This window comes from Salmo salar, unplaced genomic scaffold, assembly GCF_965601325.2.
Source record: "Salmo salar unplaced genomic scaffold, fSalSal1 ptg000414l, whole genome shotgun sequence".
Taxonomy (NCBI): Eukaryota; Metazoa; Chordata; class Actinopteri; order Salmoniformes; family Salmonidae; genus Salmo; species Salmo salar.
Window position 1 is genome coordinate 655,688 of NW_027675380.1, and position 13,486 is coordinate 669,173.

Here is a 13,486-nt window from a genome sequence, read left to right on the forward strand (position 1 = left end):
CGACCATTACACTGGATAATCACAGCTAGCTAGCTGCTACCGAGTGGCCCAGCCTCGAAGCTAGCGTTGAGCCAGGCCCATCTCCCGGCCTGCTCAGTGGACCCTATGATCACTCAGCTACACAGCTGATGCCTCCCAGACTCTTCACTAAGACGACTAGAAGCCACTACATCACCGGATTCCTGCCGTAAGCTCTGGACCTTTGCACCGGAGTGGCTATAGTGGCTAATTCCCTTGTCCCGAAGCTAGCACCAGTTAGCCTTGAGCCAGGTGCATCTCCCGGCTAGCAAACAAAATTACTCCAGCTACAATAGCTATTTTGCCACTTGGCCTGTACCCTTTGTCAACACGGAGCTCCACCGATCCATCACGACTGGTCTGCCGACGTAATTCCGTCCGATGTGCCCTCAACCGGCCTTTGCAGGACGTCGGTGACGCCCTTGTCCCGAAGTTAGCACCAGTTAGCCTCGAGCCAGGCGCATCTCCCGGCTAGCATAGTAACGACTACTTACCGGCTTCCCTGTTTCGTATATTCCCGTTCACTGGACCCTATGATCACTTGGCTACATAGCTGATGCCTGCTGGACTGTTCATTAATCACGGTACTCCATTTTGTTTGTTTTGTTTATCTGTCGGCCCCAGCCTCGAATTCAGGCCCTGTGTGTATTTAACTGACCCTCTCTGCCCATTCATCACCATTTTACCTGTTGTTGTTGTCTTAGCTGATTAACTGTTGTCTTACCCGTTGTTGTCTTAGCTAGCTCTCCCAATCAACACCTGTGATTGCTTTATGCCTCGCTTTATGTCTCTCTAATGTCAATATGCCTTGTATACTGTTGTTTAGGGTAGTTATCCTTGTTTTATTTTACTGCAGAGCCCCTAGTCCTACTCAACATGGCTCAGAGAGCTATTTTGTCCCACCTCCCACACATGCGGTGATCTCACCTAGCATAACTGGTGCCTCCAGAGGAGAAACCTCTCTCATCGTCACTCAACACCTAGGTTTACCTCCACTGTACCCGCACCCTACCATACCCCTGTCTGTACATTATGCCTTGAATCTATCCTACCACGCCCAGAAATCTGCTCCTTTTATTCTCTGTTCCCAACGCACTATTCGACCAATTCTGATAGCCTTTAGCCGTACCCTCATCCTACTCCTCTGTTCCTCGGGTGATGTAGAGGTTAACCCAGGCCCTGTGTGATGTCCTGGCCGTGTCTGAATCTTGGCTTAGGAAGGCAATAATATATTGGTCATATATTTTGATACATTGAATGTTGATATTGTGAACCTATGTTATATATTTGTACCTCATGTTTAATGAAGTGATGTCACTAAGTACTTCCCCAATATATACAGTGCAGTCGGAAAGTATTCAGACCCTTTCACTTTTTCTACATTTTGTTACGTTACAGCCTTATTCTAAAATGGATTAAATCATTTTTTTCCCTCATCAATCTACACACAATACCCCATAAGACATCACAATACCCCATAATGACATCACAATACCCTATAATGACATCACAATACCCCATAATGACAAACAAAAACAGGTAAATAAATGAAACATTTTGATTTTCTTTCAAAAACAAGGACATTTGTAAGTGACCCCAAACTTTTTGTATAGACCTGGGCTGTTCATTATATACATCTACATGATGTATTGTTACACCATGTAGGAGCAGTATAGACCTAGTCTGTTCATTATATACATCTACATGATGTATTGTTACACCATGTAGGAGCAGTATAGACCTAGTCTGTTCATTATATACATCTACATGATGTATTGTTACACCATGTAGGAGCAGTATAGACCTAGTCTGTTCATTATATACATCTACATGATGTATTGTTACACCATGTAGGAGCAGTATAGACCTAGTCTGTTCATTATATACATCTACATGATGTATTGTTACACCATGTAGGAGCAGTATAGACCTAGTCTGTTCATTATATACATCTACATGATGTATTGTTACACCATGTAGCAGCAGTATAGACCTAGTCTGTTCATTATATACATCTACATGATGTATTGTTAGTCCATGTAGGAGCAGTATAGACCTAGTCTGTTCATTATATACATCTACATGATGTATTGTTACACCATGTAGGAGCAGTATAGACCTAGTCTGTTCATTATATACATCTACATGATGTATTGTTACACCATGTAGGAGCAGTATAGACCTAGTCTGTTCATTATATACATCTACATGATGTATTGTTACACCATGTAGCAGCAGTATAGACCTAGTCTGTTCATTATATACATCTACATGATGTATTGTTACACCATGTAGCAGCAGTATGGAGGTACAGTGGGGGACAAAATTGTTGACACCCTTGATAAAGATGAGCAAAAACAACTCTATAAAATAAAGAATTCAAATACTTCTATGTAAAAAAAAGGGTGAATTATATTATTGTATGCTGAAACAATAGCTCAGAGAAAGAGATTTAGTTGAACATGTTATTCTCAAAAGGTAAGGGTCTGAATTACTGCCACCCATGTTTTCAATACTCCAGCACCCTCCCCTTGGGAGGAAAACGACACTGAAATGTTTTATGAGATTAGAGTACACATTGGGTGGGATCTTAGACCATTCCTCCATACAGAATCTCTCCAGGTCCTTGATTTCTTTTGTCTGCGCTTGTGGACTGCCCTGTTCAATTCAAACCACAGGTTTTCAATGGAGTTCAAGTCCGAAGACTGAGATGGCCATTAAAAATGTTGATTTTTGTGCTCAATTAACCATTTCTTTGTGGATGTTGATGTGTCTTGCTGGAAGATCCACTTATGGCCAAGTTTCAGCCTCCTAGCAGAGAGGTAACCAGGTTTTGGGCTAAAATATCCTGGTAGAGGGTAAAGTTTATTTATTTTATACAGTAATTTTAGCTCATCTTTATCAAGGGTATCAATAACTAGGTGCTTATTTTGATATCTAGTTATTTGACTGAATCAGAAATACAGATGTGGAGTAGATGTAGAGTTTGTTTTAAATTCTCATAAAAAAATGAACTAATCAAACAACACTTGTTGCTCTTTGTACGTGTTGATATAATATTAATATTTAATGGAGAGAAAAAAAACGTTTCCCTAAACTGCTTTATAATATTATAATTCAATGAAAGAATAAAAATAGTTTTCCCTCCTCAACTGCGTTTCCTCCCTCCAGACAGCAGATGGCGATATGTGTCTTTCAGGCGATGTTTCTAGTGTGACGTATAATCTAGTGGACGGAACGCTTCTTCAACAACTGCAGCCACCTCGGTAGCTCGCTAGCCGACAAAGTCGGAACATTCAAGTTCTTTAGACAATTTCGTGGTTTATTTGTCACTATGATTTAAACATACTTATGTGGAAACAACTAGCTACCCCATTTAATGTAATATTTACGTTGTAAGTCAACTAGCTGGCTGGTTAAGTTAGCACTAGCCTAGCTAGCTAACATCCCCGACCATGAGTTCACTAAGCTACTCTCCTCCTGCTAAAGAAGAGGGCTGTTGGACGGAGAAAGAAGCTCTCGTGAAAGAGGAGGAGGAAGAGGAGGCTGTTTCAATACAAAAACAAGTAGAGGGTGAGGCTGTTACAGTGAAAGAAGAAGAGAAAGACGTTACAGTGAAAGAAGAGGAAGACGCCTTCAGAGTGAAAGAGGAGGAGGATGTTACAGTAAAAGAAGAGGAGGAAGATGCAGTTTTTGGAGTGAAAGATGAAGAGGGGGAGATGACTGTCACATTAGAGGAGGACGAAGAAGAGAAGACTGGAGAACTGATTAACACCAGTAAATACAGTGAGTACTATCTAATAAAACAGGGACATTGATCTGATTAACACCAGTAAATACAGTGAGTACTATCTAATAAAACAGGGACATTGATCTGATTAACACCAGTAAATACAGTGAGTACTATCTTATAAAACAGGGACATTGTTCTGGTTAACACCAGTAAATACAGTGAGTACTATCTAATAAAACAGGGACATTGATCTGATTAACACCAGTAAATACAGTGAGTACTATCTAATAAAACAGGGACATTGATCTGATTAACACCAGTAAATACAGTGAGTACTATCTAATAAAACAGGGACATTGATCTGATTAACACCAGTAAATACAGTGAGTACTATCTAATAAAACAGGGACATTGATCTGATTAACACCAGTAAATACAGTGAGTACTATCTAATAAAACAGGGACATTGATCTGATTAACACCAGTAAATACAGTGAGTACTATCTAATAAAACAGGGACATTGATCTGATTAACACCAGTAAATACAGTGAGTACTATCTAATAAAACAGGGACATTGATCTGATTAACACCAGTAAATACAGTGAGTACTATCTAATAAAACAGGGACATTGATCTGATTAACACCAGTAAATACAGTGAGTACTATCTAATAAAACAGGGACATTGATCTGATTAACACCAGTAAATACAGTGAGTAATATCTAATAAAACAGGGACATTGATCTGATTAACACCAGTAAATACAGTGAGTACTATCTAATAAAACAGGGACATTGATCTGATTAACACCAGTAAATACAGTGAGTACTATCTAATAAAACAGGGACATTGATCTGATTAACACCAGTAAATACAGTGAGTACTATCTAATAAAACAGGGACATTGATCTGATTAACACCAGTAAATACAGTGAGTACTATCTAATAAAACAGGGACATTGATCTGATTAACACCAGTAAATACAGTGAGTACTATCTTATAAAACAGGGACACAAACTCTGCAGTTGTTGAACTAATGTGTGATTTTTAAAAGGGCATTCTACACTCAAATATGTTTTTGTACTGTATGAATTGTTCATGACGTCCTCCAGGGATTTTTAAACTTTTCCTGTTGAAAAGTGATATATAAATACAGTAAAGTATAAACACACTAATGGGAAACAAATAAATGTTTTGAGCAAAATAGTGTTTTTTTAACAACTGCAAACTAGAAGGAGTGAGTGATGTCATAGTAAGGCCTCCAAGGAGTTGGCTTGATGGGAAGTCGTGATGTCATCCAATAGGAGGCTGATCTTCATGTGAATATTCATTATTCTTTTTAAAATCCTTCATGTTCTGTCAAGTTGGTTGTTGATCATTGCTAGAAAGCCGTTTTCAAGTCTTGCTATAGACTTTCAAGATGATTTAAGTCCAAACTGTAACTAGGCCACTCAGGAACATTCAATGTCATCTTGGTAAGCTCCTCCAGTGTAGATTTGGCCTTGTGGTTTAGGTTATTGTCCTGTTAGGACAGTTTTTTGTATTCAGATCTCTGAAATGCTCTCTACTTACGTAACATTTAGTGTCTCCTTATGTTACGGTGGGAAAATAGTTTTCATGGGCACAGAAATCCTAAATCATTTCAGAGTTTGCTAAATCCAATGGTTCTAACCGAGAGTCACCTTAACTTTATTGACAACACCCAAATGGTTACTGTCATTAACGCGGTTCTTCAATAATTGCACATAATACTGTAGCTGTTTAGTTACAGTCACATGTTCAACTATCATCAGCTGATCCAGGAAATCATTTTCTGAATGACAGTCACATGACAAACATCACGACATGCAACAACAACCGAAGTGCTTCTTCATTCATTACTCTGGTAAAGACAGTTATGCCGTGCTCCACGTTGGATCCAACATCCCTAACAAATTGATGTTTATAATGTGTTATTGTCTACTTGATTTACAGTAGGGTCTCGTTAGTCTGTTTGGAAACAGAGATACTTAGCTCATCATGTGTAGAGAACTGTTCCTTGATGGATAGGCTATTGTACAACACACAGAGATATTTTCCTATATTTGTTGTTATGGGTCCTACAGTAGGTCTATGTTGTTGTTAGGTGAAGTTATGGGTCTTACAGTAGGTCTATGTTATTGTTAGGTGAAGTTATGGGTCCTACAGTAGGTCTATGTTATTATTAGGTGAAGTTATGGGTCCTACAGTAGGTCTATGTTATTGTTAGGTGACGTTATGGGTCCTACAGTAGGTCTATGTTGTTGTTAGGTGAAGTTATGGGTCCTACAGTAGGTCTATGTTGTTAGGTGAAGTTATGGGTCCTACAGTAGGTCTATGTTGTTGTTAGGTGACGTTATGGGTCCTACAGTAGGTCTATGTTGTTATTAGGTGAAGTTATGGGTCCTACAGTAGGTCTGTTATTGTTAGGTGAAGTTATGGGTCCTACAGTAGGTCTATGTTATTGTTAGGTGAAGTTATGGGTCCTACAGTAGGTCTATGTTGTTGTTAGGTGAAGTTATGGGTCCTACAGTAGGTCTATGTTGTTGTTAGGTGAAGTTATGGGTCCTACAGTAGGTCTATGTTATTGTTAGGTGAAGTTATGGGTCCTACAGTAGGTCTATGTTGTTGTTATGGGTCCTACAGTAGGTCTATGTTATTGTTATGGGTCCTAGAGGACACTATGTATGTCATGCAACAACAACCAAAGTGCTTCGTTCATTACATAGGTATGTTTGTTGTTAGGTGAAGTTATGGGCCAATTTGGCAAACAGTGTACAAACCCTCATTGTCAGGCTGATGGAAAAGCCAAAGAGCATTTTACTGGTTGAAGTGTTTTTTAAGTACAAAGTGGTTGATTTGCGATGACAACACAAACATTATATTAAATAGAACATTAAAACGAGCCTTACAATTATAATCCAAAGTAGTGTGAAATGAACTCATAAGCAACCTGGTAATGGAGGTTACTCCCCTGAGTTTTCCCCCATTCAGAATAAATCGTGAAAAACTAAAATCTTTTCTCACCATTTTTGCTCCAGGCAGATATACTACATCCATAACTAGTGGTTTCCTCATTACCAGATATACTACATCCATAACTAGTGGTTTCCTCATTACCAGATATACTACATCCATAACTAGTGGTTTCCTCATTACCAGATATACTACATCCATAACTAGTGGTTTCCTCATTACCAGATATACTACATCCATAACTAGTGGTTTCCTCATTAGCAGATATACTACATCCATAACTAGTGGTTTCCTCATTACCAGATATACTACATCCATAACTAGTGGTTTCCTCATTAGCAGATATACTACATCCATAACTAGCGGTTTCCTCATTACCAGATATACTACATCCATAACTAGCGGTTTCCTCATTACCAGATATACTACATCCATAACTAGTGGTTTCCTCATTACCAGATATACTACATCCATAACTAGTGGTTTCCTCATTACCAGATATACTACATCCATAACTAGTGGTTTCCTCATTACCAGATATACTACATCCATAACTAGTGGTTTCCTCATTACCAGATATACTACATCCATAACTAGTGGTTTCCTCATTAGCAGATATACTACATCCATAACTAGTGGGTTCCTCATTACCAGATATACTACATCCATAACTAGTGGTTTCCTCATTAGCAGATATACTACATCCATAACTAGTGGTTTCCTCATTACCAGATATACTACATCCATAACTAGTGGTTTCCTCATTACCAGATATACTACATCCATAACTAGTGGTTTCCTCATTACCAGATATTCTACATCCATAACTAGTGGTTTCCTCATTAGCAGATATACTACATCCATAACTAGTGGTTTCCTCATTAGCAGGGAGGAGTTTCTGCAACCAAATTGTGTCGCCCTTATAGTCCTAACACAGAAAGGGGCCTATATTGGAGACCAAAAGTCGTCTGGCACACTGCTTAGAGTTTCAACAACATGAATAACTTATTTCTAGCCTACAATCATCGATGTCACTACTAATGTGAAAAGAAGACAAAATATGACTATTCCTACTCATTTTAAGACAATTGTCAAATCATTTTAACATTCATTACAGACGTCAATTGTTGTACAACATCATGGCTCCACTGTTGGCATCACCTTTTACAGTGGATTTCCGCTGTTGTGGGCCTTTAATCATCTGTCTGACTTTGTTGTTCACACAGGAGAGAGACGTGACTATCGTGGGTCCTCTGGGGAGCCTCAACAACCTCGTGATGCTGAAGAGGCAGAGAAGAGTCTCTCCAGATCAGAACACCTCAATAAACACCTGCAAAGACCCAGAGGGAAGAGAACTCACTGCTGCTCTGACTGTGGGAAGAGATTCACCTCATCAGGCATTAAAATTCATCAGAGAACACACACAGGAGAGAAACCTTACAGCTGTGATCAATGTGGGAAGAGTTTTACTTCATCTGGCTCTCTGAATCTACACCAGAGAACACACACAGGAGAGAAACCTTATAGCTGTGATCAATGTGGGAAGAGTTTTGGTCAATCTTGCCATCTGACTCAACACCAGAGAATACACACAGGAGAGAAACCTTATAGCTGTGATCAATGTGGGAAGAGTTTTGGCCAATCTTGCCATCTGACTCAACACCAGAGAATACACACAGGAGAGAAACCTTATAGCTGTGATCAATGTGGGAAGAGTTTTGGTCAATCTAGAGAGCTGACAGTGCACCAGAGAATACACACAGGAGAGAAACCTTATAGCTGTGGTCAATGTGGGAAGAGTTTTGGTCATTCTGGACAGCTGACAGTGCACCAGAGAACACACACAGGAGAGAAACCTTACAGCTGTGATCAATGTGGGATGAGTTATACTACATCTGGCTCTCTGAATCTACACCAGAGAACACACACAGGAGAGAAATCTTATATCTGTGATCAATGTGGGAAGAGTTTTGGTCGATCTTGCCATCTGACTCAACACCAGAGAATACACACAGGAGAGAAATCTTACAGCTGTGATCAGTGTGGGAATAGTTTTACTACATCTGGCTCTCTGACTTTACACCGGAGAATACACACAGGAGAGAAATCTTATAGCTGTAATCAATGTGGGAAGAGTTTTACTACATCTAGCCAGCTGACTTTACACCAGAGAATACACACAGGAGAGAAACCTTATAGCTGTGGTCAATGTGGGAAGAGTTTTGGTCAATCTAGCCAGCTGACATTACACCAGAGAACACACACAGGAGAGAAACCTTACAGTTGTGGTCAATGTGGGAAGAGTTTTTGTCAATCTGGCAATCTGACAGTGCACCAGAGAACACACACAGGGGAGTAATCTTATAGCTGTGATCAATGTGGGAAGAGTTTTGGTCAATCTAGCCAGCTGACATTACACCAGAGAACACACTGTATTGTATATATACAATAAATGTATTGGAGATGAGTTTTGTTTGGGCTCGTTCCAAGGGGACGAGAGTTCTAGAAGCTAGTGAGTTTTAGGATTCTATAGAAAGAGAAAGGATAAAAAAGTATGATTGTATATTATTATTTAGAAATACGTGTAGCCAGTAGACACCATGTTTATATTGTAGAAGGTGAAGCTTTGTAGATGATTACGTGAAATGGAAGTTGTAGAGATACTCTGAATGATCGGCTATGAAAAGCCAACTGACATTTACTCCTGAGGTGCTGACCTGTTGCACCCTCGACAACCACTGTGATTATTATTATTTGACCCTGCTGGTCATCTATGAACATTTGAACATCTTGGCCATGTTCAGTTATAATCTCCTTCCGGCACAGCCAGAAGAGGACTGGCCACCCCTCATAGCCTGGTTTCTTCCTTGGTTTTGGCCTTTCTAGGGAGTTTTTCCTAGCCACCGTGCTTCTACGCCTGCATTGCTTGCTGTTTGGGGTTTTAGGCTGGGTTTCTGTACAGCACTTTGAGATATCAGCTGATGTAAGAAGGGCTTTATATAGACCTACTGTAGGACCCATAACAACAACATAGACCTACTGTAGGACCCATAACATCACCTAACAACAACATAGACCTACTGTAGGACCCATAACTTCACCTAACAACAACATAGACCTACTGTAGGACCCATAACTTCACCTAACAATAACATAGACCTACTGTAGGACCCATAACTTCACCTAACAATAACATAGACCTACTGTAGGACCCATAACTTCACCTAACAATAACATAGACCTACTGTAGGACCCATAACTTCACCTAACAATAACATAGACCTACTGTAGGACCCATAACTTCACCTAACAACAACATAGACCTACTGTAGGACCCATAACTTCACCTAACAATAACATAGACCTACTGTAGGACCCATAACTTCACCTAACAATAACATAGACCTACTGTCGGACCCATAACTTCACCTAACAACAATAACATAGACCTAGGACTATATATTAAATATCTCAGGTGAAACATGGAAACTAAAATGTCTTTGTCATGACATTTCATAACCTGATCACCAGATCATTTTGTGAATAATCCCACTAGGCTACTCTGTAATGTGTTGTCATTCTAAATGTCCTGAATAAAGGAAAATAGCTCTGTGTGTTGTACAGTAGCCTATCCATCAAGGAACAGTTCTCTACACATTATGAGGTAAGTATCTCTGTGTCAAACGGACTAACGAGACCCTACTGGAAATCAAGCAGACAATAACACTTTATAAACATCAATTTGTTAGGGATGATGGATCCAATGTGGAGCACGGCATAACTGTCTTTACCAGAGTAATGAATGAAAAAGCACTTTGGTTGTTGTTGCATGCCGTGTGTCCCGTGTGGCTCAGATGGTAGAGCATGGTGTTTGCAACGCCAGGGTTGTGGGTTCGATTCCCACGGGGGACCAGTACGGGAAAAAAAAAAATGTATGAAATGTATGCATTCACTACTGTAAGTCGCTCTGGATAAGAGCGTCTGCTAAATGACTAAAATGTAAATGCGATGTTTGTCATGTGACTGTCATTCAGAAAATGATTTCCTGTATCAGCTGATGATAGTTTAACATGTGACTGTAACTAAACAGCTACAGTATTAAGTATTATGTGTAATTATTGAAGAACCGCGTTAATGACAGTATCCATTTGGGTGTTGTCAATAAAGTTACGTTGTTTTCATTTATTATTATATCACTTTTCAACGGGAAAAGTTTTTTACAAAATCACTGGAGGACGTCATGAACAATTCATACCGTACAAAAACATATTCAAGTGTAGAATGCCCTTTTAAAAATCACACATTAGTTCAACAACTGCAGAGTTTGTGTCCCTGTTTTATTAGATAGTACTCACTGTATTTACTGGTGTTAATCAGATCAATGTCCCTGTTTTATTAGATAGTACTCACTGTATTTACTGGTGTTAATCAGATCAATGTCCCTGTTTTATAAGATATTACTCACTGTATTTACTGGTGTTAATCAGATCAATGTCCCTGTTTTATTAGATAGTACTCACTGTATTTACTGGTGTTAACCAGATCAATGTCCCTGTTTTATTAGATAGTACTCACTGTATTTACTGGTGTTAATCAGATCAATGTCCCTGTTTTATAAGATATTACTCACTGTATTTACTGGTGTTAATCAGATCAATGTCCCTGTTTTATAAGATATTACTCACTGTATTTACTGGTGTTAATCAGATCAATGTCCCTGTTTTATTAGATAGTACTCACTGTATTTACTGGTGTTAATCAGATCAATGTCCCTGTTTTATTAGATAGTACTCACTGTATTTACTGGTGTTAATCAGATCAATGTCCCTGTTTTATTAGATAGTACTCACTGTATTTACTGGTGTTAATCAGATCAATGTCCCTGTTTTATTAGATAGTACTCACTGTATTTACTGGTGTTAATCAGATCAATGTCCCTGTTTTATTAGATAGTACTCACTGTATTTACTGGTGTTAACCAGATCAATGTCCCTGTTTTATTAGATAGTACTCACTGTATTTACTGGTGTTAATCAGATCAATGTCCCTGTTTTATTAGATAGTACTCACTGTATTTACTGGTGTTAATCAGATCAATGTCCCTGTTTTATTAGATAGTACTCACTGTATTTACTGGTGTTAATCAGATCAATGTCCCTGTTTTATTAGATAGTACTCACTGTATTTACTGGTGTTAATCAGATCAATGTCCCTGTTTTATTAGATAGTACTCACTGTATTTACTGGTGTTAATCAGATCAATGTTCCTGTTTTATTAGATAGTCCTCACTGTATTTACTGGTGTTAATCAGTTCTCCAGTCTTCTCTTCTTCGTCCTCCTCTAATGTGACAGTAATCTCCCCCTCTTCATCCTTCATTCCAAAAACGTCTTCATTTTCTTTCACTTCCTCCTCTTCTTTCACAGTAACATCTCCCCCTCTTCCTCTTTCACTCCATAAACTGCATCCTCCTCTTCTTTCACAGTAACATCCTCCTCCTCTTTCACTCTGAACGCGTCTTCCTCTTCTTTCTCTGTAACGTCTTTCTCTTCTTCTTTCACGGTAACAGCCTCACCCTCTACTTCTTGTTTTACTGTGACATCCTCCTCTTCCTTCTCCTCTTTCACGACAATGTTCAGCCCCAGAGCTTCTTTCTCCGTCCAACAGCCCGCTTCTTTAGCAGGAGGAGAGTAACTTAGTGAGCGCATGGTCGGGGATGTTAGCTAGCTAGGCTAGTGCTAACTTAACCAGCCAGCTAGTTGACTTACAACGTAAATATTACATTAAATGGGGTAGCTAGTTGTTTACACATAAGTATGTTTAAATCACAGTTACAGTTAAACCAGGAAAGTGTCTAAAGAACTTGAATGTTCAGACTTTGTCGGCTAGCGAGCTACCGAGGTGGCTGCAGTTGTTGAAGAAGCGTTCCGTCCACTAGATTATACGTCACACTAGAAACATCGCCTGAAAGACACATATCGCCATCTGTTGTCTGGAGGGAGGAAACGCAGTTGAGGAGGGAAAACTATTTTTATTCTTCATTGAATTATAATATTATAAAGCAGTTTAGGGAAACGTTTTTTTTTCTCTCCATCAAATATGAATATTATATCAACACGTATAAAGAGCAACAAGTGTTGTTTGTTTAGTTCAGATTTTTAATGAAAATTTAAAACAAACTTAACCTCTACTTCACATCTGTATTTCTGATTCAGTCAAATGACTATATATCAAAATAGGCACCTAGTTATTGGTACCCTTGATAAAGATGAGCTAAAATTACTGTATGAAATAAATAAATAAACTTTACCCTCTACCAGGATATTTTAGCCCAAAACCTGGTTACCTCTGCTAGGAGGCTGAAACTTGGCCATAAGTGGATGTTCCAGCAAGACACATCAACATCCACAAAGAAATGGTTAATTGGGCACAAAATCCACATTTTCAATGGCCATCTCAGTCTTCGGACTTGAACTCCATTGAAAACCTGTGGTTTGAATTGAACAGGGCAGTCCACAAGCGCAGACAAAATAAATCAAGGACAGATAGAGATTCTGTATGGAGGAATGTGTTCTCTAATCTCATAAAACATTTCAGTGTCGTTATTCTCTGAACAGACTAGGTCTATACTGCTCCTACATGGTGTAACAATACATCATGTAGATGTATATAATGAACAGACTAGGTCTATACTGCTCCTACATGGTGTAACAATACATCATGTAGATGCATATAATGA

The 13,486-nt window shown here is 38.9% G+C and overlaps 1 protein-coding gene and 1 pseudogene across 1 annotated transcript in view; one reads left to right on the forward strand and one right to left on the reverse strand.

The window, feature by feature from the left end:
* The window catches only part of LOC145875995 (uncharacterized), a 459,138-nt gene that overhangs the window by 241,054 nt on the left and 204,598 nt on the right, over positions 1-13,486 (reverse strand). The window lies entirely within an intron of this gene.
* On the forward strand, positions 2,481-9,885 carry LOC145875989 (uncharacterized; annotated as a pseudogene).